Source organism: Monodon monoceros, unplaced genomic scaffold (assembly GCF_005190385.1).
Source record: "Monodon monoceros isolate NGI ecotype Baffin Bay Population unplaced genomic scaffold, NGI_Narwhal_1 Super_Scaffold_1, whole genome shotgun sequence".
Taxonomy (NCBI): Eukaryota; Metazoa; Chordata; class Mammalia; order Artiodactyla; family Monodontidae; genus Monodon; species Monodon monoceros.
In genome coordinates this window covers 53,679,573-53,702,189 of record NW_021703765.1, presented here as the reverse complement: position 1 = coordinate 53,702,189, position 22,617 = coordinate 53,679,573, and the positions used below count along the sequence as shown (strand labels likewise).

The window sequence follows — 22,617 nt, the reverse complement described above, 5'->3', positions numbered from 1 at the left end:
CTGTTAAGAATCCGCCTGCCAATGCAGGGGACACGGGTTCGTGCCCTGGTCCAGGAAGATCCCACGTGCCGCGGAGCAACTAAGCCCGTGCGCCACAACTACTGAGCCTGCGCTCTAGACCCCGCGAGCGACAACTGCTGACGCCCGCAGGTCTAGAGCCCGTGCTCCGCAATGAGAGAAGCCACCGCAAGGAGAAGCCCGCGCACCGCAGGGAAGAGTAGCCCCTGCTCACCGCAACTAGAGAAGAGCCCACACGCAGCAACAAAGACCCAACTCAGCCAAAAATAAATAAGTAAATTTATTAAAAAAAGAATTACCCTTAGGACTGAAGTCTTGGTAACCGAGGAGGTGTGGTGTAGGTAAATGGGGAGACTGTGGGGATATATCCTGTAGACTGTTGGGGCAGGTACCCTGGCCCCGGGAGGATGGATGACGCCTCGCTGGAACAAGATGCTCTTTGCTGTATCCTCAGTGCCCCCCCGAAGCGCCTTGTGTACACTGGACACGCAGTGGAGGATGATGAAGTTAGAGGGGTGGCGATGTCCTAGATACAGCTTTAACATCCCATTGATATAAATGCTCTCAAAGGTCAGTGCTTAGGAAACAGCACCCACTTTAAAACAAGGTTGTTTTCTAATTGAAATATAGTTGATTTACAATATTGTGTTAGTTTCAGGTGTATAGCACAGCCATATATATATATGTATGCACACACGTATACGTACACACACACATATTCTTTTTCATATTATTTTCTCTTATAGGTTATTACAAAATATTAAGTATAGTTCCCTGTGCTATACTGAAACAAACTTTTAAAAATCAGAAGTCACCCTTTAACAGAACTTGATAATAGAGGCATTCTATGTCAATGGGTAACAGAGAACAAGGATGGAATAGTTTCAAACAGTAGATATATAATATTTATTTAAAGTTAAGTATATATTTTATGGAGTACCTCTAGACATACAAATGCTAACAATACAATTAGTTGGTACCTCTGTTACCGCCAGACCATCCAGTTTCATTGCATATAAAAGTGTTACACAGGAACACTTTGTCACTGAAATTCTGAAAACAGTTTGCTCAGCCTTCTGAAATAATACCTCAGGAGAGTGAAAAAAATCGTTTAGAACATTTCCTTAATATTGTTAAAAAGACAAAGTTCCACTGAGTGAATTATAAAGATCTTATGGACTGTATTCAACGATTCCTGAATCCGGTGACATCCCAGGTAGTAAACAGAAGGGAGCTCCGAGGAGCTGTACAAAATGAAAGACTTTTAAGGTAGAAGGGAACAGGAACAAGGAAGTTATGCTAGCAAAAAGTGGACGGACTGGGTCAAGGTCACTTTCCTTTAGGGGATGGCAGGGGTCCATCAGGCCGATAACATCACTAGCGTCGACCAGGCAATTTCTGAGTGACTGGTTTAAGATTCCATTTCTGGGAGAGCCAAAACTGTTATTAAGTCTGGGTTTGGTGACGAGGGGCCTGGCATAAGTGACTCCATTTGGGGCCAGTTGTCTTGTTTTTAACATTATCTATGTTAAGAACTGGGTAAAACCTAATTATACTTTATTACATTTTATAATTTTATCATACTCTGCTTCTTCTGGGGAATATCAGGTAAGTATCTCCAAGATACATGCCCGCGCCCTCCCCCTCCCTCCAATAATAACGAACTCATAAACCCTCCAATAATAGCTGAGACAAAAATATACATGAGGGTTTCTTTCTCATCAGCAAGTGGTGCTAAAAATTACAGGTTTTCAGTGTTAGTGTTTGAACGTGTACTTAAGGCATTGGGTTTTTATGAAAGGTTCCCCCTTCCATAAAGATGACTTAAAGTGGGACCTTGCCTATGAAAAAAAAGAAACTGATGGATCTGAGCCCTGCCCCCAACCTCTTCGCTTGCTCTTCAGCACGTAGGTGTGATCATGTTCGGTGAATAAAGAACATGTGTGCATTCGTTGATATAAATGCTCTCAAGCTCTCTAGAAATAGCAAAATCCAATCTGACTTGAAAAGGAAGTGTAATGCTTCTCAACAAAGTGATACTGTCCAAGAGGATTCTGATGATACATCATTATTTCCTGCTGTAAGGTCAATGAATTGCTCGGGGACTCTGTGTATTATCTCTGCACTGCTGTTTTCTGGGACTTACTGGTCCTTTTACAATGTGGACCTATTTCTTATGAAGAAGAAAAACTGCTAGGATTAAGACTTTTAAGAGATTGAATGTTTGTTTTATTGCATTTAAAAAAAATAGCAGTAAAGCTGCTAAAACAGCAAGCTTTGCCTTTTTTTTTTTTTTTTTTCTGAAATGCTTCACTTTACTAAAGAAATGTGCTGAAAAATCTCTTCGTAAGCTAAGTTTCCAAACGTGAGCATATGTCTTTTGTGGATGTCAGGTCACATCTGTAACTCATCACAATATATATATATATATATTTGTAATAGTGATGGAAGAAAGGGTATGCGTAAAATGTTAGAGCTTCAATGGCAATTAATATGGAAATATTTGGACTTTAGAGAATTAGTAGACAGAGTCACAGCCCTCATGAGTGTGCCAGGCATTCTCCTAAGCACATAGAGGAGTTTATACAATTTGAATATCAGTAATGTGCTGAGTGATAGCAGTAGTCGTTGGAAGAGTAGTAGAATGTAGCTATTGCAACTGCCACATTGAATGTTAGGAAATTGCTAATGCTGGGTCATTTTTAATCTATAGAGTGGTAATTTCATAGGACTTAACATTACTGTGGTTATAAGAATAAAGATGAGCCAAAAGTTTATGGAATTTTACAGACTGTTCAGAAAATGTCTTACCAGACATTTGCTGCATTATAAGAAAAGTTCTACCAGTGTGGTATGCTACCACAGTGTACTTGGCTAAGACCCACTCCGTGACACTGAACTACAGCAGACATCGTTGAAATGCGCATACCTGGGATTTATGATATGCCCTATCACGTATGAACTAAAAGCAATGTTATCCTATATTCTTTAGCCTCTTAGTATCCTTGTGATGTGGATAGTGATAAAATCTTTCCTATTTTATGGTTGAAAACAATGATGCACAGACCCAAGAACTCATCTGTAGTCACTTAAGTGTTCTGGCTTGGGAGAGGGACAGGCTTTGGCACAGAATCAACAAAGAATGACCCGTGATATTTATTCTTGTGTTACTGCCATTTCTCCTATCACTAACTTGATGACTCATATAAATAAGAATCATATAACTATGATTACTGTCACATTTAAAGCAGTATTTACTCCAAAACAGGTACCACATGATTTTGTATAAATTGTATAAACTAGGCAGTTTTTATTTTCAAAAGATAAATTTAATGTGTTATGGCAATGTTGAAAATCTAAAAAAAAAAATCTCAAAAATCTAGAAAAAAAAAGAATGTTGTTTAATGCATCATTTTTTTTAATTAGAAAGTTAAAGTCATTTGTTAGATTCTTAAGAAGTGGCCCATTAATCTGATCAAAGCATGGTCATCTTAAATATCTTCCCCTCCCCCGGAGGACTTGGTGGGAGAAGCAGGACTTTGTTAGCCAAATACCCTGGTGGCACTCTTACCTATGGAAATGCATTTCAAATTATTAGTAGAATGGACTGCATATTAGGTAATATTAGTGTATTGAAGTGACGTTTTTGGGTGTACTTAAGGTAGGATGGTTATGGAGGAGAATGTCTTAGTTCTTAAGACATGCATGCTGGTGTATGTAGGGTTAAAACATCATGATAACTTCAAATGGCATAGCCCAGAAGAAACAAAAAGATAACAAGCAAAATAATAACAATTGATGAAATTAGGTGATGGGAACACAGATGTTTATTGTATTGCTATTAATTTTTTTGAAGGCCTGAACAATTTGGAAATATAAAGGTAGAGAGAAAATACTTCAACACATAGAGATCCTAAAGTCCATTTTTAAAGTCCATTTGGATGTTACTTTCCTTTGAGCCACAGTGTAGGGTAGCCTAGCTAGGAAAAAATAAAGTGGGTTTCCCTCTTTCTAAAGCTACACCTGAATGAAATATCCAACTTTTCTTTTTAAAAAAAATTGAACGTTTCTGACGCCAAGGGGAAATCCCCAGATGATTATCATCCAAGTAAATGGACTTACAGGTAAACATCGTGGGATATGAAGACAGCATGGAATAGCCCATTGCTGTGAAATGGTTGTGTTTGGTATTCAGTTTTGTTTGTGTTCTTATGGGTTTAATAGTGAAATCTAAAACGTATCATCGTGGACCCTAAAGTGACTTTGAATTAGCTCTTGATCTGACAAAGTCAAGGGTGATGAATATCTCTGCCTATGGGAATGAATTCTCCTCTCATGATGACTCAGGGATGCCAAGCCTTGGGAATACCTGCCAGTAAGTTCACCGAAGCCAAACTGGGGCAAGAGTGTCCTAGTTCTCAGTGCCCATCAGTTGTAAGTCTGTGTTCCTACCTGACAGATGACAACAAAGATGCTCTTAAGGAACACTTACTATGTGCCGGGCACGGTACTAGGAACAGGCACTTCCTACGAGAAAGGAACTATTATTATATCCATTTCACAGACAGGGAAATGAAAACTTACAAAGATTGCAAGTAACATGGTTTCAAAAGACTGTGAAGATTTATTTGTTACAAAATTGTATAACAAAATTTTTGTTATAAAAAACCAAAATTTTTTGTTTTGAAAAATTTGAAAATTTTTTGAACATTTATTTTAGTGAAGGATAGCTGATTCACAGTGTTGTGTTAGTTTCTGCTGACAGCAAAGTGACTCAGTTATACATATGTATTTGTTCTTTATCGTATGCGTCTCCATTATGGTTTATCACAGGGTATGCAATATAGCTCCCTGTGCTGTACACTAGGACCTTGTTATTTACCCATTCTCTATATAATAGTTAGCATGTTCTAACCCCAAACTCCCATTCTTCCCTCCCCCACACCCCTTGGCAGCCACAAGTCTTTCCTCTGTGTCTGTGAGTCTGTTTCGTAGATTAGTTCATTTGTGTCATATTTTGGATTCCACATATAAGTGATACCCTATGGTATTTGTCAAGAAACATAGTTTTTTTTAAGTGTCCAAGGCCAACCGTTAACGCAAATGACTATGACTCCAGAACTCCCTGCTTTGCCCCCCCACTGCAGTGCCCGAGCCTCACAAAGTGTTGCCTAAGGGCAGCTTCCTCCACCAAATTAGCTCTGGGTTTGGGGCAGCTGGGAGGGGAGGTGTGTGGCAGGTGTGTGTACACTCTCCCGTATCTGATGTACTGTCACCACGCTCACGTGAGCTGCAGCAGCCTGAGCAGCTGAGGGCGTGCTGCGTGAGTGCACCCCTAGCCCCAGTTGTGTATATGACATGCACCATCGCAGGCAGTACCAGCTGCCTAACTCCTAGTGCTTCTTTCTGTCTACCCTTCTCCCCTGGTTGCCACCCTGTTGTCCTCATGTTTCTGAAAAGAACTTCTGAATGAGCAAGTTAGCAAAATCTCTCTGCTCTGCCGCTTCTCAGAGGAAATTGGGACTGTTTTTTAAGCTAAAAGTTTTTTTTTATAAGTTCGTACCTCCAAGGCCAGCTTTAGCCCCAGATCTCCTTCACATCTGGCCACTTATGTGTGTGCTTTCATCTCAGGCCTGTCTCCCGGAATGCTGGGCATACGGGCTTGCATAGTGTCCTTGAAAAGGTGATCCACACAAGCCCAGTTAATTCCCATGGCTTAAAAAAAATAGAATGCATAAAATAGTTCAGGATGAGTCTTGGTAAAGTTGTCATTATGGGCAGTACTCCTTTGGCCTCTGAAAAGACTGGGGAGGAAGCTATAAAATGGAGTGCATTTTGTTGTTATGGAAAGCCACGTTCTATAAAAAAAAAAAATCAAAATTATGCAAGAATCGATTGAAGGCTATGAGGATAAAAGGGAACCATTTCTGAGTAGCAGATATGTAGGCATCTCACGGTTTCCATGAAGAAAGCATGTTAGCACATCATTCTTCTACGTAAAGGTAAATAACTGTAAGGGAGAGGGTCCCCAGATAGTATCACTGGCTACTCAATATGCTAACAGAATCATTGCCTGGGCTTCTTTCCAAAATATTCAGGATCATACCAGTGTGTAGCAGTGTAATGGCAGTGCAAAAAACCTATGTTTTTAAAAAATTGAATAAAGGGAGGAATGAGGCACCATACTGTTTTTTTGCTGGTTTTATCCCATATCTTACAGCCAGGGCTTTGGGATTTTGCATTTCTGTTTGTTTCAGATTGGTGACAAATTATTTCCTTTTTCTCATTCATCCATTCAACAAAGAGTTACATCTTTGTAGGCACTGTGTAATTTCTCTTGTATTTTATATGAAACCATTCTTTTTAATTTTTTTGATTATAGTTGATTTACAATATTACATTAATTTCAGGTATACAAAATAGTGATTCAATATTTTTATAAATTATACTCCGTTTGAAGTTACTATAAAATATTGGCTATATTTCCTGTGCTGTACAATATGTCCTTGTGTCTTACTTATTTTATACATAGTAGTTTGTACCTCTTAATCCCCTACCCCTATGTTGCCCCTCCCCTATCCCTCTCCCCACTGGTAACCACTAGTTTGTTCTTTATATCTGTGAGTCTGCTTCTTTTTCGTTATATTCACTAGTTTGTCATATTTTTTAGATTCTACATGTAAGTGATATCCTACGGTGCCTTTCTCTGACTTATTTCACTAAGCATAATACCCTCCAGGTCCATCCATGTTGTTTTAAATGGCAAAATTTCATTCTTTTATGGCTTAGTAATATTCCCCTGTGTGTGTGTGTGTGTGTGTGTGTGTGTGTGTGTGTGTATCATCTTCTTTATCCATTCATGTGATGATGGATATTTAGGTTGCTTTCATGTTTTGGCTCTTGTAAATAATGCTGCTATGAACATTGGGGTGCACATATCTTTTTGAATTAGAGTTTTCCTTTTCTTCAGCTATATGCCCAGGAGTGGGTTGTTTCGGTAGTTTTTAGTCTTTTGAGGAAACTTCATACTGTTTTCCATGGTGGCTGCACCAATTTATATCTCTAGCAACAGGGTAGTAGGGTTTAAATACAGCCATTCTTTGTAAGAGTTGTATTTTAAGCTGATGTCCTAAAATAATATTTTATCATAACTATTTTTCTGTAATAGTATATTAAATCAAATAATATTTAAATATATTATAGTAATATTTAAATCCAAATAGCATATTTGTAATAGTATATTAAAAAGTTACAGCATCATGGTGCTTATTCGTACTGATAAAATATACCAACTAGATTTTGATGCATAAGTACCTATGTGATAAAAGTACATTGCCAGGGCTATAAGGGAAAAAATCTACACGTTTTTTATTTAAAAAAATATGTATATATGTATATATATATATATATATATATATATATATATATATAAATACTGTGGAAACCAAGGAAACAGTTAATCATTCCCTGGGATTTCCTTGTCTATTAAGAACAGCAACTTGTGTCTGGTAACTGGTACTGCATTTCAGTAAAGGACTATTTGGCTACCTGAGAATTTCTAACACAAGTAAAGTACAAGATAAAGGAAGTATCACTTTAGAGGGCAAACTTGACATGCTTGAAGCACTAAGAAGATGAAACAAGATATTTAGGTAAACAGAGCATGTAAAAAGAGGACAAAAGATGTGGGTGAGGAAATGATATGAAGGAGGTCCTAACAGATTCAGTCTCTATTACTGAAAATAACCATGAACATGCAGATAACCAGGAAGACTTACGTAGTTTGATTTTAAATGGAAGACACTTTGCTTAGCCTTTGAGTTGTTGAGATGCTGCAGTTCTGATTGTAGCTCTGAGAGCCATGAGACTGGTTTTCACTTAACCACTGGCTAATTTTTCTAATGTGAGACAATTTTTTAAAGAAGCAAATAGGGTTTTGGTACTTTTTTCAAAAGAAGAAACGTATTTTTAGAATAGATTTTTTTTTCTCTTCAGGGATATTCTAAGTGTATACTGAATAACTATAGACTAAAGACTGATCATTCCCGTTAGCTAAGATTGCTTAACCAATACTTTAATGGTCAAAATTTTCTAACAAAATATTTTTGTTTCTCTAGCTCCTTGCTTGAAAAACCTAGATTCCATGAAATAAATGATGAAACAAACTGAATTTTCCCAATGATGTCAATAGTTTATTTAACATACAGGGGGTAGATCAAAATGCAACCCTTCATACATCTCATACTTGATGACATTGATAACCGAGGCTTTGGAAAATGCAAATGGGATGGATTCTCTGAGTTACTATTTTGGTCACTACTTTTTGGCCATTGTTAGATATGACTTAAGTCTTGCAGTCAGAGCTTCTGTACTATAGACTGTAATATCAACAGCCTACATCAACTCCCCCAAAGCTGTCCAGTGTACCACTCTCCCACATCACATCATGGCCCTACTTGGCCGTCTGTCTGCTCGGTGATGGTGTCTGTCCCACGTGACCTACACGATAGTTCTCAAATTTTGACGTTCATGAAAATACATGGGTCATTTGTTATTAATGTTCATTCCTGTTCCTACTCCTCAAGAAATTGTAATTTAGTAAGTCAGAGGGTTGGGGGACATTTCACACATCTCCTCTACTAAAAAGTTACTCCAAGTAATTTAGATGCAGGGGCTCCATGGATTATTCTCAGAGATCTTTACCTAAAGGTTACCCATTTCTAACAATCTGAAAACAAGCAGCTTCCATTGCCAGCTCATTGGCTTTCAGTAGCCTGAAAGGGAAGCTACATACTTTGATTAGAATTATTGGTGCTACTATAAATGTATAATCCTTCAGTATGTTGTATCATCATGTTCTTTTTTACTATATAAACCTTCTCAGTGGTTACTGAATATGTTTTTTTGAAGGAAGCATACCAAAAAAAGGAGTGAGAGGAGATAATTTTTCAAACTTCTACTGTATATTTGAACAGTTGAAAAAAATTTTTTTTCAACACCGAGGTTTTTCTGCTTCTGTTTAATTAAAGGAAAACACAGTCCATCAAAACGTTGTCTGAAAATTGTCAAATTGACTTAAATTAAAAAGCTGGCTTTATTCGTTTTTAGGATCTAAATAGTTTCAGATGTCAGCTCCTTTTTTTCGACTTAACAAAGGCATAAACTTAACCTTAGGTTATCAATAGAAAATAGTTTAGAATTGTTATGTAGATTTGGGTCATAATTTATGGAGGGTCTTCTAAGAACTCTTATAGATATAATCTCATTTAACTCATGATACTTTGAGGAAAGTGGCATTCTCTTTTACAAATGATGAAACAGACTGAGAGGAAATGTACCTTCTGCAAATAGAGGTATGACATACTTGAAATACTCTAAGTGGCATGTGTCTTCTACAGATTGTTTTTGCAGGTGAGGAATCCTAATGAATTTTTTATTTTGCATGTATAATAATATTGCATCATAATATTTTCATTATAGCTTTACAGCTCATAACTAATTTCACGCTAGTCATGATCAGTGACAGGAAGTAATTACAAAGTGATTCATGTTAACATAACTTAGTTTAAGTTGCATAATTTATGCTATCACTGGAGCCATTTGTACATATTGAATTTCATCTACTCAAAACTCAGGCAACAATTGTTTCCTTTCCCCCCCACCCCCAATGGCGTTTTGCACACACATGCAAACATACAGACATATACACATACATGCATACCCACGTGCAAATGCACACATGCATGTATACACACATATACATGCGTACACATGCACACATATTCATACACACACATAAACACACACACACATAAACGGAGAAATCAAAAGTGACAGTGTCACCTCTTTAGGTCACAGTATAGTTTACAGCCAGTGGGCCTTGCCAGCCTCTGCTCTTAATGAGACAGACTCACACGTAGATACTCGCGCAGCTGTGAGCTCCAGTGCCCCCAGGGGTGGCCCCGACCAAATGGCAGCACGCAGACCAGTATGAAGCCTCCTCCCTGGCAGGCAAACCCAAAAGAAAGAAGGGGCAGAGGCCAATCTGAGGCTGCTCTGCTCCTTCTCTCACATCGCCCATTAAAATGTCAACCCTTTGCCATGGGGAGGCATGTGGAGAAAGACCAGAGGTTATTATTCTAGCACAAGTCTTTTCACCAAGACCTGAGGTCATGGAATTTGGGGCCACCCACCAAACAGTATCCATTATAACTTTAATTTTTTGTATCATAAAAGTGATTCTTGCACAGTGTAAGATTCAAGTCAATAAAGTACAAATAACAAAATTAAACTTTCTCATAACACCACCATCCCCTAAAAAAACACTTAACATTTTGATGCTCATGCTTCTTTCATTTTAGACATTTATGTACATATGCATGCCTACATATATTTACTTATATTTTAACACACATCTTAACACATACACGCCATGTATGTCTCCATCTTCATAGGGATAATTCTAACATGACCCTAGTAATTCTTACTGCCGTAGAATCCACACTTCTGTGTAATCCCCTCTCCTTGAGTGTGGGCAGACTTTGTGACTTACTTCTTTGTTTCAACCATTTTTAAAAATTGAAGTGTAGTTAATTTACAATGTTTTGTTAGTTTCAGGTGTATAGCAAAGTGATTCAGTTATACGTGTGTGTATATATATACGTGTGTGTGTGAATATAAATATTCTTCAGATTCTTTTCCATTATAGGTTATTATAAGATACGGAATATGGTTCCCTGTGCTCTACAGTAGGTCTTTGTTGGTTATTTTATATATATAGTGGTGTGTATATGTTAATCCCCAACTCCTGTGGGTCTACTTCTCTTTTGTAAATAAGTTCATTTATGTTAGTTTTTTCGATTCCACATATAAGTTGTTACATGAGCCGACGTGGGTTGTGAAAGAATTCACAGAAGTATTAAGAAGGGAAGAAAAGAAAGTTTTTATTCACTTTCCAAGGAGGAAAGGGGCCAGACGCATAGAGTGGCATTAGCACTGAAGGGTGGGCTTTTGAGTCTTTTACTGAGTTTCAAAGGGCAATATGCAGGAAAAGGGGGTGGGTTCATATCTCTTCTGGTCCACAGCAGTACCCAGGCTGGCTGTGTCTCTATAGGATGTGGTTTTTTGGAGAATAGACTTGCAGTCTTCAGTAATTTTCCAGTCTTTGGGTGTCTGAAAGAGACTTGATAGTGGCCCTTGACAGGCGCTACTCTGTTGTGAACAGTGTTAGATGGGTTTACATAAGTGGTATCGTATGATACTTGTCTTTCTCCGTCTGATGTACTTCACTTAATATGGGAATCTCTAAGTCCATGCATGTTGCTACAAATGGCATTATTTCATTCTTTTCATGGCTCAGTAGTATTCCATTGTGTATATATTATCACATCTTCTTTAACTATTCATCTGTTGATGGACACTTAAGTTGCTTCCATGAGCACAGCTTTATTATATATGGGGGTAAATATGTCTGGACCCAAAGGAGCCATGGATGTGGTTTATTGTGTTTTCAAGAATAGGAAAAGTGCTTATGTATTGGTCTCTCCTGCTCAGGTATGCCACCAAGCACATTTCTTGGAATTTCTCAATAAATAGTTGCTAAATAAAAATGAGGGGGAAAGAATAAAAGAGTTAAATGTAAACAGTTGTTATTCAGCATTCTAAAAATCGGTAGGGATGTAAGTTTTTGAATTTTTTTTTTGAATTTTTTTTTTGAATTTTTTTTTGTAAGGTTTTGAATCAGCTAGACCAGACAACTGTGTAGATAGTATTATTTACTTTTATGTAGTAGATGTCATCTCCTCGAAGATAAATATCAGTGAAAATAGGGAAATAAACAGCATTGCATTAAAGTGTTAAGATAATTCATTTAGGGTGAAAAACATGCCACAATTTATTTATAAACCTTAGGGGATCTGAGCTATAAAATGCAGCTTGGGAATCAGAGAATCATTTTTGACTGGTCTTTGAAAACATTAGCTCAGTGTACCACTGTAGCATATGAGCCAACAGATTTCCTGAGCCTTATTCGGAAGATATAAGAAAACAGAGGTGAAAATACTGCAGTGTTCTTATAGCATTCCAAGCTTCACCATCATAAATAGTATGTGTGGTTTGCACACTGTCCCTCCAAGAAACCTAATGGACTTGATGTAGACTCATAGAATGACCAGAGGGATCATGGCACTTCTATTAAAAATAATATTAAAAATATATTTTATTAAAAATAGATTCTATTAAAAATAATTATAATATCCAGCACTGCTTCAGTTCTTACTCCAGTCCAAGTGGGAGTTCCTTTGTGTGTATTTACAGATTGAATCCTCACAAAATCTTCTTGGGCAGGTAATATTATTTCATGCCCATTTTACAGACAAGGTTACTAAGGATCAGAGAATTTAAGTGACTCACCCAAGTTAGACAACTAGTAAGTGGCTGAAGCAAAATTTGAACCCAGGAAATCTGGTCCTAAAATCCATGCTCTTCACCATGACACTCAGCAGGGAATATCATATATTCTGCTCTGGGAAGTGGAAGGCAGGGACAAAGTATTATGGACATGTACAAAACAGAAAACCATGCCGAGAGACTGAACTTGGATTTGTCCTCCATTTACCAAAATACTGAAAATAGGTTATATTTTCAGACGAATAAGAAAAAGTGTTACTTTGGACAGTACAGGCAAAAACAAGCAAAAAAACACACTTTTATTGAACACATTATTCCAAGTAATGCTAGGAATAAAATAGCCAGTTCAAAAAAGGCTTAGATAGTTTTATGGCTTATAGCTCCCGAACTAGAATAACTGCTATTTCACCTACAAACATTAACAATTTTCGTGTGGTTCACGTGATTATTAATCTCATGCTGGTGTCATGATGTCACCCCTGGCCTCCAGGTCACTTCCTCACATTTGGGGGTAGGGGAAATGCACCAGACTCATTTCCTCCCCTAATGGGTGACTAGCACAAGTGATAGTGTCACAGTTACTTTTCCTTTATTCCCGCCTTATTTTAGCAATTTCCCCATATTGGCGCACCTTGAACCTTGCTGTTATCCAAGCCTCTCCATGTGTGAAATGTTTGATTGGCAGCAAACCCATTCTTACATTAATCCTCTCCTTTTAAAAATTTGAGACCGCCCTCCCCCTGCCCCGCCCCTATCTCCCCATCACTCAGATTCTTACTTTTCTGGACTCTGTCTCTCCTGGATAATTTCATTTCCTCCCTGACCAGTCATCATTTCATTAAGATTTGCAACACCCTCAATTGCTTTACGTCATAGTCATTGGACTCGACCTGTCCTGATCCTAATCTTAAATCCAACCACATTTTTCCTCCCGCTTCTGTTTTTAAACAGCTAGAGAGTGTCTAACATATACATTTCCTATTATTTGTCAGGGAGATATTAAATATATGATTCATGAGTCAATAAGTGCATGAGAAATACAACAGCTTTCCTAATTGGCTGTCACACATTCATGATTTCCAACCTCAGATGGTTCATTAATACCCATTGGTGAGCGGCACTTAAAACCCTTTACAGGGCCTCCCTGGTGGCGCAGTGGTTGAGAGGCCGCCTGCCGATGCAGGGGACACGGGTTCGTGCCCCGGTCTGGGAGGATCCCACATGCCGCGGAGCGGCTGGGCCCGTGAGCCATGGCTGCTAAGCCTGTGCGTCCGGAGCCTGTGCCCCACAATGGGAGAGGCCACAACAGTGAGAGGCCCACATACCGCAAAAAAAAAAACAAAAAAAAAACCAACCCTTTACAGTATCACACAGTGGTTGAGAAACTGACACTGGAGCCACATCTTTGGGCCACATAACATCTCTAAGCCTCAATTTCCACATCTGTAAAAGGGGATAACAATATTAGCCACCTGATAATTTTTTTTTAACGGTGTTTCATTATTTTTCTTCATTAAATATGTGTGATTTTAATTTTTAAGAGAAAGATATTTATAAAATTCCATTGAACACATATTTAATGGGGTGTCCACTGCGTTTTGGACACCATGAGAGCACAAGATGAATGTGCTGTGCCCTCTTGTTTCAAGGAGCGCTTCATCAAGTCGCAGAAGGTGTGCTTCCAGTGAGCTGGAAGATAGGCTTGACTAGGATAAGTCTTAGAAGAGAAGGACAAAAATGTCTTGGGTGAGCTCAGTGAAGGGGACAGCACTGACCTGTGCAGAAGTCAGGATACTGTCAGCAAATGAGGTAAAATAAGTTCTGAAATTTTCTTTTTCAACCCCCAAAAAAAAAAAAAAAGTTTAAAGAATAAGTTCTAGGATCCACTTGCTTTTCTGTTCCTTCTGCAGTAAACATCCGAACTCTTCTTTTAGATTCATTTTTATGAATCAGTCAGAAGGGAGACAAAGAATGTTCAAGATGTATTCAAATTGCCATGAGGAGAGAGGGGTGTAATTACTAGTTATAAGAGTAGCACTAAATTCATTCACTTATTGTAATTCTTCTAAAGGAATATATATTGAATATTTTGAAGCGTATTGTTAAAATATGATTCAAAGAAGAGCGACTGTTTTGATAATTTATAAAACAGAAGGACTGGATTATATAAAATGTTTTCCATTTGATACAGTCTTTCAATCAAAGTTAAAAAACCTAAAGAAATCTTCCAAAGGAAATTATTGCTCTCAGAAGGAAGGGTGGACAAGTCTGTGATTTGGAAATTAAGTTGGCTGGGTGAATAAGTAAGAGCTGACTGAAAACTTAGAGCCCTTGTACTGGGAGGCATTAGCTTTGGGTTGAATCACAAGTTTTCCTTGGTTACTGTCAAATGGAAATAGAAATTAACTTTAAGCAGAGCTTATTAAGAATTGTTAGTCTGAAGAGCACTTCATCAGTTCTAAAGTATATGTAAGTGGCATGGCTAATTAAAATTGAATTTTAGTGCGGCTAATATAATTTGCAGTCTTAAGAATCTGCTCTCTGGAAACCTCTCCAGTACTTGGTTGAGATATTCTTGGTACTGTAGTTAGTATTCATTTGGGACCAGTCTAATTATGTCTAGTTGACCTTCCATCCAAGAAACAAACAAAAAAAAAAAAAAAAAACAAAGCAAAATAAAAAACTTTACATATCTTGGGTTTGGAGAAGAGTTTTTTGGTGTAATTGTTTATAGATACGTTGAATTCTTCTCAAACAGGATCAGGATTGAAAACAGATATGTAGGCTTTGAAACCATGCTTATCAAAGCATTTTTTAAAATTTTAGTGGAGTCATGACAGGAGGAAGATATAATTTATTTGGACTCTCTTTACTCATATTAAAATAAGAATAGGAATAAAGAAACGGTGACAGGCTACGAGTAATCAAAAAGAGTAGAAATATTTTCCCAGATGTCCTATGGTGTTATCTATTTCCTATGCGGTTCTCTATCTCCAGCAAAAATGGAGATAATCCTTATCTTCTGTATTTCCACACTTGTATACATCCCTTTCATACTGAATCAGGACTGACTGACCTGTGTACCACAGTACTGCAAACGGGATGGTTTGTGCTTTCTGAGCCTGGGTCCTCAAAGGCTGTTGTGACTTTCACCTTGGCCTGTTGGGTCACTTGCTTTGGGAGCAAGTTGGCCTCTATGCTGTGAGGACTCTTTACAGACCTGTGGGAAGTCCCATGTAGAAAGGAATAAGACCTCTGGCTAATAGGCAGCACCGGCCTACTAGCATGTGTGTGAACCACCTAGTAAATGATCTTCTAGCCTCAGTTAGGCCTTCAGATGGCCAGAGTCCAGTCAACATCTGTCTTTATAATCTCACGAGTGACCTTGCATCAAAAATTGATAATAATTATTGCTTTAGGCTATTAATCTTTGGAGTGTTTGGTTATGCATTAGTTGATTATCAATACAGTTGAACTATAATGAACACTATTATAGTTCATTCATGTAAAGGAACGCCTTCAGGGTGCTGATTTCTTGCAGGAAGATCATTACTGAAAAGACAAGTCTAACCTGTTATAATTTCTCTCTTCTATATGCCCTGGCCCATCAATTAGTATATTTACATCTCCTATTAAATATGAACACCTTAAACTGCATATAACCTTAAACTGAGCTGCTTTCAAGTATGAAGAATTTTCAAAAATGTTAACACCTATTAATAGAGCAAGAGATCAGATAAGTTTTTTCTGTAATTAATGTTGCATTCTTGACCAATGGCATCTGTATATGTGTTGGTGGCAGGAATTCTGGGGGCAGTCTTTGGGTTTTATGTGCAATTTTTTTTCTCTTTCTGAAACTAATGAGTAAAATTAATAAGCCTAAGTATGACTAAAGGAATCCTTGATTTTAGTAATACTGTATTCTAAAATTTTGAGCTAACTCCATAGTAAACTCCAAATATTTTAAAAAATATTTATTGATACCTACTATTAATAATGGATGCATGAGTCAGTCTTCAATTACATAGAAAAGTAGCCATGTATTTGCATTCACAGTGCTTATAGCCTGTTCCCTTCTGACTTGTATATTTTATGTGCTTTTAACGTTAAGAGTAGTAATGTTCTACTATTCTGTCTTCTCAGTTGAATATATTAGTTATGGTTCAAACACTTTCTGTATCACTCACGGACCTGGCAGGAAGTAAGGTGCACTCAGATGGTTTAAATGAAGAAAGTTTTTTAAGGAAAGGTCGACTTACAGAGTGGTTGGCAGGACTAAGGAAACAAACAAAAGATGTTGAAGCACCAGAGAATAGCAACAGTAGGAAGAAGTTATATCTGTTAAAAGCTAAGAAACAAGGGGATGAGCCCAAGAGAGCTAGAGCCCTAAACGAGATCATTTGGTAGATGTGATAGTCTTCAAAAGTTATAATTATCCCTGAAAAACTTTGCCACAGCAGTGAATATGCAGGGAGGAAATATCTCAATCTCTCCCACCCTACCTGCTGATCTGCTGTCCTGCAGATGCTTCTTACAGGCATTTTCCAGTCAGAAGTTAGTGTAACAATATGTCCTAGAGATCAGCCACCCAGGTCTGCAGAGCAGAGAAGTATGGAGATCTTGGAAAAGGAATGATGGAGAAAAACCAGCATACCTCCATATGAAAATGCTTTTTTGGTAGCAGGCCTTCTGCTCTTCTTAGGTCATACTTAAAATGAACTTAAATATGAGGAAAAATTGGCAGTTGTTTGAAATTTTATTCAAATATTAATATAAATTGAATTACAATATCCCTGAATGTGGCACGTTTCTTCTCAAAGGTAATATCAGACAATAAATAAGTAATAAAAAGTAACTGATAATCTTGAAATTAATTTATGTATGTGTTGACCATACAATAAACAAACCCCAGTGGGTGGCCTCTTCAGGACCATGGACAGATTTCGCCTGGCTGTTCTGTAGTTCTCAACAGTATCTTGTGCTTTGACTACTTCCCTAGCTAAAACTTCCCAAGTTGTACTGAAATGATTGAAGCTGTTATATGACTGATTTTATAAAGATGTTATGAGATTACAGCTAAAAACTTAGTTAAAATGATTAGGCACTTTGTTGTAGAAATTTTCCCTCGTATGGCAGGATCTACGAGCGTCTGCTGTGATGACTCTCTTAAGACTAGTCGTGTCCTCTGTAGAAGCTGTGAAGGGTGATGTTTTGTGTCACAGAGCAGGATGCCAGAAGAAGTTAGTATTTTACCACTGCAGCTTCAAGAAGATTTGCATTTCTGGTACAGTAATGTAATAATTCAGAGTAGCTTTTAGAACTGCAGTAATGCCTTTACATAGCAAGTGACCTTCAACTGTTGTTACATAATCCTGAGATTTATTAAAATCATTATAGATAATGAAATTCCAGATGACCTCACTAATCACATTTTTCCAACTATATCAAGTAGATCATTTCCTTTATTATTTATTGTAAATTCATTTATTTATTTTTGGCTGCATTGCGTCTTCGTTGCTGCGCGTGGGCTTTCTCTAGTTGCGGCGAGCAGGGGCTACTCTTCGTTGTGGTGCAAGGGCTTCTCATTGTGGTGGCTTCTCTTGTTGTGGAGCACGGGCTCTAGGCACGCGGGCTTCAGAAGTTTTGGCTCACGGGCTCTAGAGCGGAAGCTCAGTAGTTGTGGCGCACGGGCTTAGTTGCTCCGCGGCATGTGGGATCTTCCCCTACCAGGGCTCGAACCCGTGACCCCTGCATTGGCAGGCGGATTCTTAACCACTGCGCCACCAGGGAAGCCCGATCGTTTCCTTTAAAACAAAGTATATTACTGTGGTTTTTTGCACTTAGCTCATCTTGTCCAGATGTCAGAAGCACCCACTAATACCTCAGAGGACTGCATAGAAGTCTGCAACTATTTTGGTGCAGAATTATAGACTAAGCCACTAAACTAAAGGGTTTCAAAACATGGATCAGCTCTTGGAATACATCTGTAGTTTAGGAAACGTGAGGAATAGTGAACTAGGCTGGTCTTACTTTCTAATGAATTATAGATTTTACTTCTCCATAAACATGTTTCATACTCAGCTGGAGATAAGAAAATGCATTTTTATATTTTTATTAAATATTAGTTAAAGCAATATTTATAAAACATCTGTAGGGTATAAAGAAAAACAGTACACTAAATACATAACCTACACACAGTTTTAAAAGAAAATGGTAACAGTATCCTGAATATGTATCATTCCCTTGATAGTCTTTGTCACTCCATTCTTGAATTATGTCCTTTCATTTTCCTTCTATATTTCAAAATTAGACATTATGGTTTTATTCAGTAAATGTTTGTATAGATTTACCCGCATGTTTGCCACTCTCCTGTCCTGCATTTTTCTTGCATCTCAGATTTCCATCTGGTATCATTTTTCTTCTGCCTAAAGTATATCTTTTGGGATTCTCTTTAGAGAGGAGCCGCTGGTACTACATGCTCTTCAGTTTTTAATTTAGGTGGAAAAGTCTCTAATTCTGTTTCATTCTTGAAAGATCTTTTCATTGAATGTACAATTCTAGGTTGAGAGTGTTTGTTGCAGCCTCTTAAATATACTATTCCACTAACTTCTGGCTTTCTCTGTCAGTTCTAAGAAGTCAGCTGTCTGACTATAGTCAATCCTCGAATGAAAAACACCTTTTCTTTTCACTTTAAACATTGTATCTTTATCTGCAGTTTCACCCTGATGTGTATAATTGTTATGTTTTAAATTTATCATGCTTGGAATTTTTGCACCTTCTCAAAGGTACTGTAAGAGTCAAAAACAGGCGTGGGCTCTGTCTTATGAAACTTGTGAGGAAATGAGAGAAAATGAAATAAACTCTAGAAACAAACCTGATTTTGGATATATTGAATGTGATGCTTCTTGAAAGTATTTAAATGGAGGTACAAAGTAGACAATAGATATATTCTGTATATATATAAACTCAGAAACTCAGAGAAATTTGGATTGAACATATAAGTTTGGACATCAGGTAGACAAAGGAAGAAAATAATATCATAGATCTGTTGAGACTTTTTAAGAAAATAATGTAGAGTGAGAAGGGATGAAGTCTTAGGATAGATCTTGAGAAATTCCAGTATTCGATGGCCAAGGAAATGGGGACTGAGGACTGAGAGGAAGCAACAAGGGACTAGGGAGAAGTCAGGAAGAGTCTATGTTTGCAGATTGCAATACAATCTTTAAATGAGATAGTCCTGAAATCAGACTTAAGTGGGTCAAGGGTAATGGAGAGAGAGAAAATGGAGGCAAGAAGTCATGTACAAGTCAATGTAGGCTAAAGTATGAGGCAATAAAGAACAGCTTTGAAATTTCAATGGGCATATGATTGCAAAGGTTGACTTGGTGCTCAGCCAGTATCCATTGTGGATTAACATCAGCCCTTCTGATGTCCTGAATCATTCAGAACCAGAATGAAGTGAGAGCCATTATCTGGGACATTATTGGCCTCATAGTGGTTAAAAAAAAAAAAAAAAAAAGTGGCAGGACCATGCAGTTACTCTAAAAGCTTCTTCTTAGAAGTGGCACATATCACTCTCACATATAATTTCATTAACTAAAGGAAGTTACATGGCCAGACCTAATGTGAATGGGGGTAGCAATGGGGAGGGGATATTTTAATTAAATATACAATCTAATATGGTTAAGGTCTCATAGAGAGATTTTTTTTTCATTATTTTCATTGTAAATGAAGAGAATGGGAAATGAGCGGCCCTGTGAGTTGAGAGAATTTTTTAAGGGAGATAATTAATGATGTTTAACTATCATGGAGGTGAATCTAGCTGTAAGAGAATTATTGACCATATTGGGAGAATAGGGTCTGGTTGATATTTTGAGGTTTCCAAGAAATAGAATCCAATTGAGGAAGGGTAGCCCTGGTCCTAGATAGGAAGACCTTCTCCCTCACTAATGAAATAAGTTTTAAAGAAGGGATAAGAGCTCCTCTAAATAGATTTGTAGGTTTGTTAGAGGGTACTAGATAGAATTCCAATATGTATGATGGTTTCTCTTTGCTCTGTGAAGTAGAACACGAGAAATATACTAAGACAATGGAGAAAAGTAAGGAAGGTGTCCTAGGTCGAAGAAAGCTAGGAATATAGAGAAATTCTTCAACTTGATAAAGAACATCTACAAACATCCTACAACTAACGTTATACTTAATGGTGAGAAACTAGATGCTTTTCCCTCTAAGATCAAGAGCAAGGCAACAATGTCCCATATCACCACTCCCATTCAACACTGTACTGGAAGTCCTAGCTAATGCGATAAGACTAAAAAGGAAATAAAATTTGTACAGCTTGAGGAAGATGAAATAAAGCTGTGTGTTCACAGATGACATGATTGTCTATGTAGAAAAAGAATTGACAAAAACACTAGTGGAACTAATATGCAATTATATGAAGGTTACAGGGCACAAAATTAATATACAAAAGTCAATTTTTCTTATATACCATCAATAAACCACTGAATTTGAAACTAAAAACACAGTAACATTTACATTATTAGCACCAAAAAATTAAAATACTTAAATGTAAATCTAAAAAATACGTACAGGATCTGTATGAGGAAAACTACAAACTCTGATGAAAGAAATCAAAGCAGATCTAAATAGGTGGATATTCCATGTCCATGGATAGGAAGAGTCACTATGATTAAGGTGTCAATCCTTCCTAATTTAATCAGTAGATTTAACAGAATCTGAATAAAATTCCCAGCAAGCTTTTTGGCACTGTCAACCAAATGATTCTGAAGTATATATGGAAAGGCAGAAGGCCAAGAATAGCCAATCTAATAATAAAGAAAAAGAACAAAGCCAGAGGCCTTGCCGTCTCTGGCTGCCGCCAGGAGAGGAGCTGCTGCTACGTCCGCGCATCTGCAGTAGATCGTCATGAGGACCTGCTGCAGCTTCTTGATCAAGAGGAACAAGCAGACGTACAGCACCAAACCCAATAACCTCAAGGCTCCCAACTCCTTGCGCTACAACGGGCTCATTCACCGCAAGACTGTGGGCGTGGAGATGGCGGCGGACGGCAAAGGGATCGTGGTGGTCAGGAAGCGGAGATCCGGCCAGGGAAAGCCAGCCACTTCCTATGTGCGGACCACCATCAACGAGAATGCCCAGGCCACCCTCAGCAGCAACCGACACATGATCCAAAAGAACAAGTACCGCCCAGATTTGCGCATGGCCGCCATCCGCAGAGCCAGCCGCCATCCTGCACAGCCAGAAGAAGCCTGTGATGGTGAAGAGGAAGTGGACCCGCCCCACCAAGAGCTCCTGAGCGATGTACCCCCTTACCCCATGCAATAAAACTGTCAGCTGACATGCCGCAAAGAAAAAAAAACAAAAACAAAAACCCAGAGAACCGACAACTAATACTACTTGACTTCAAGATTTAATATAAAGCTACAGTTAGTAAGATGGCACGGTAGTGGTGAAAGAATAGAAATAATACATCAGTGGAATAGAGAGTCCAGAAATAGACTCATACATTTATAATCAACTGATGTTTTACAAGGGAGAAAAGGCAATTCAATGGAGAAAGGATTGACTTTTCAACAAATGGTGTCTGAACAATTGGACATTCATATACAAAAATAATTTATACAGACTTTATTACACTTTTCACAAAGATGAAATCAAAATGGATCATAGGCAAAAATGTAAATCACAAATCTATCAAACTTCGAGAAGATAGCAAGAGAATAAGCTAGGTGACCTTGGGTTTGACGGTGAATTTTTAGATACAGTACCAAAAGCACCGTCTATGAAAGAAAATATTAAGTTGGGATTTACTAAAATGAAAAACTTCTGCTCTGTGGAAGACACTGTCAAGAGAAACAGAAGAAAAGCCACAGACTGGGAGGAAATATTTGCAAAAGACATATCTAAAGAACTGCTATCCAAAATATCCAAAGAGCTCTTAAAACCCAACAGTAGGAAAACACACACACAGACACACCCACACACAGACACACAAACACACACACACACACTCTCTGATTAAAAAGTGAGGAAAAGACTTGAACAGATACTTCATGAAAGAAGATATGCAGATGGCAAATAACCTTAAAAAAAAAGATGCTCCATATCTTATATCATCCCTTAGGGAAATGCAAATTAAAACAACAGTTACCACTACGTCTTAAAATG

General features: G+C 37.8%; 1 pseudogene; it reads left to right on the top strand.

Annotated features, from left to right (window-relative positions):
* The first annotated feature begins 425 nt into the window (after positions 1 to 425).
* LOC114892790 lies at positions 426 to 21,823 on the top strand (annotated as a pseudogene).
* The last annotated feature ends 794 nt before the right edge of the window (positions 21,824 to 22,617 follow it).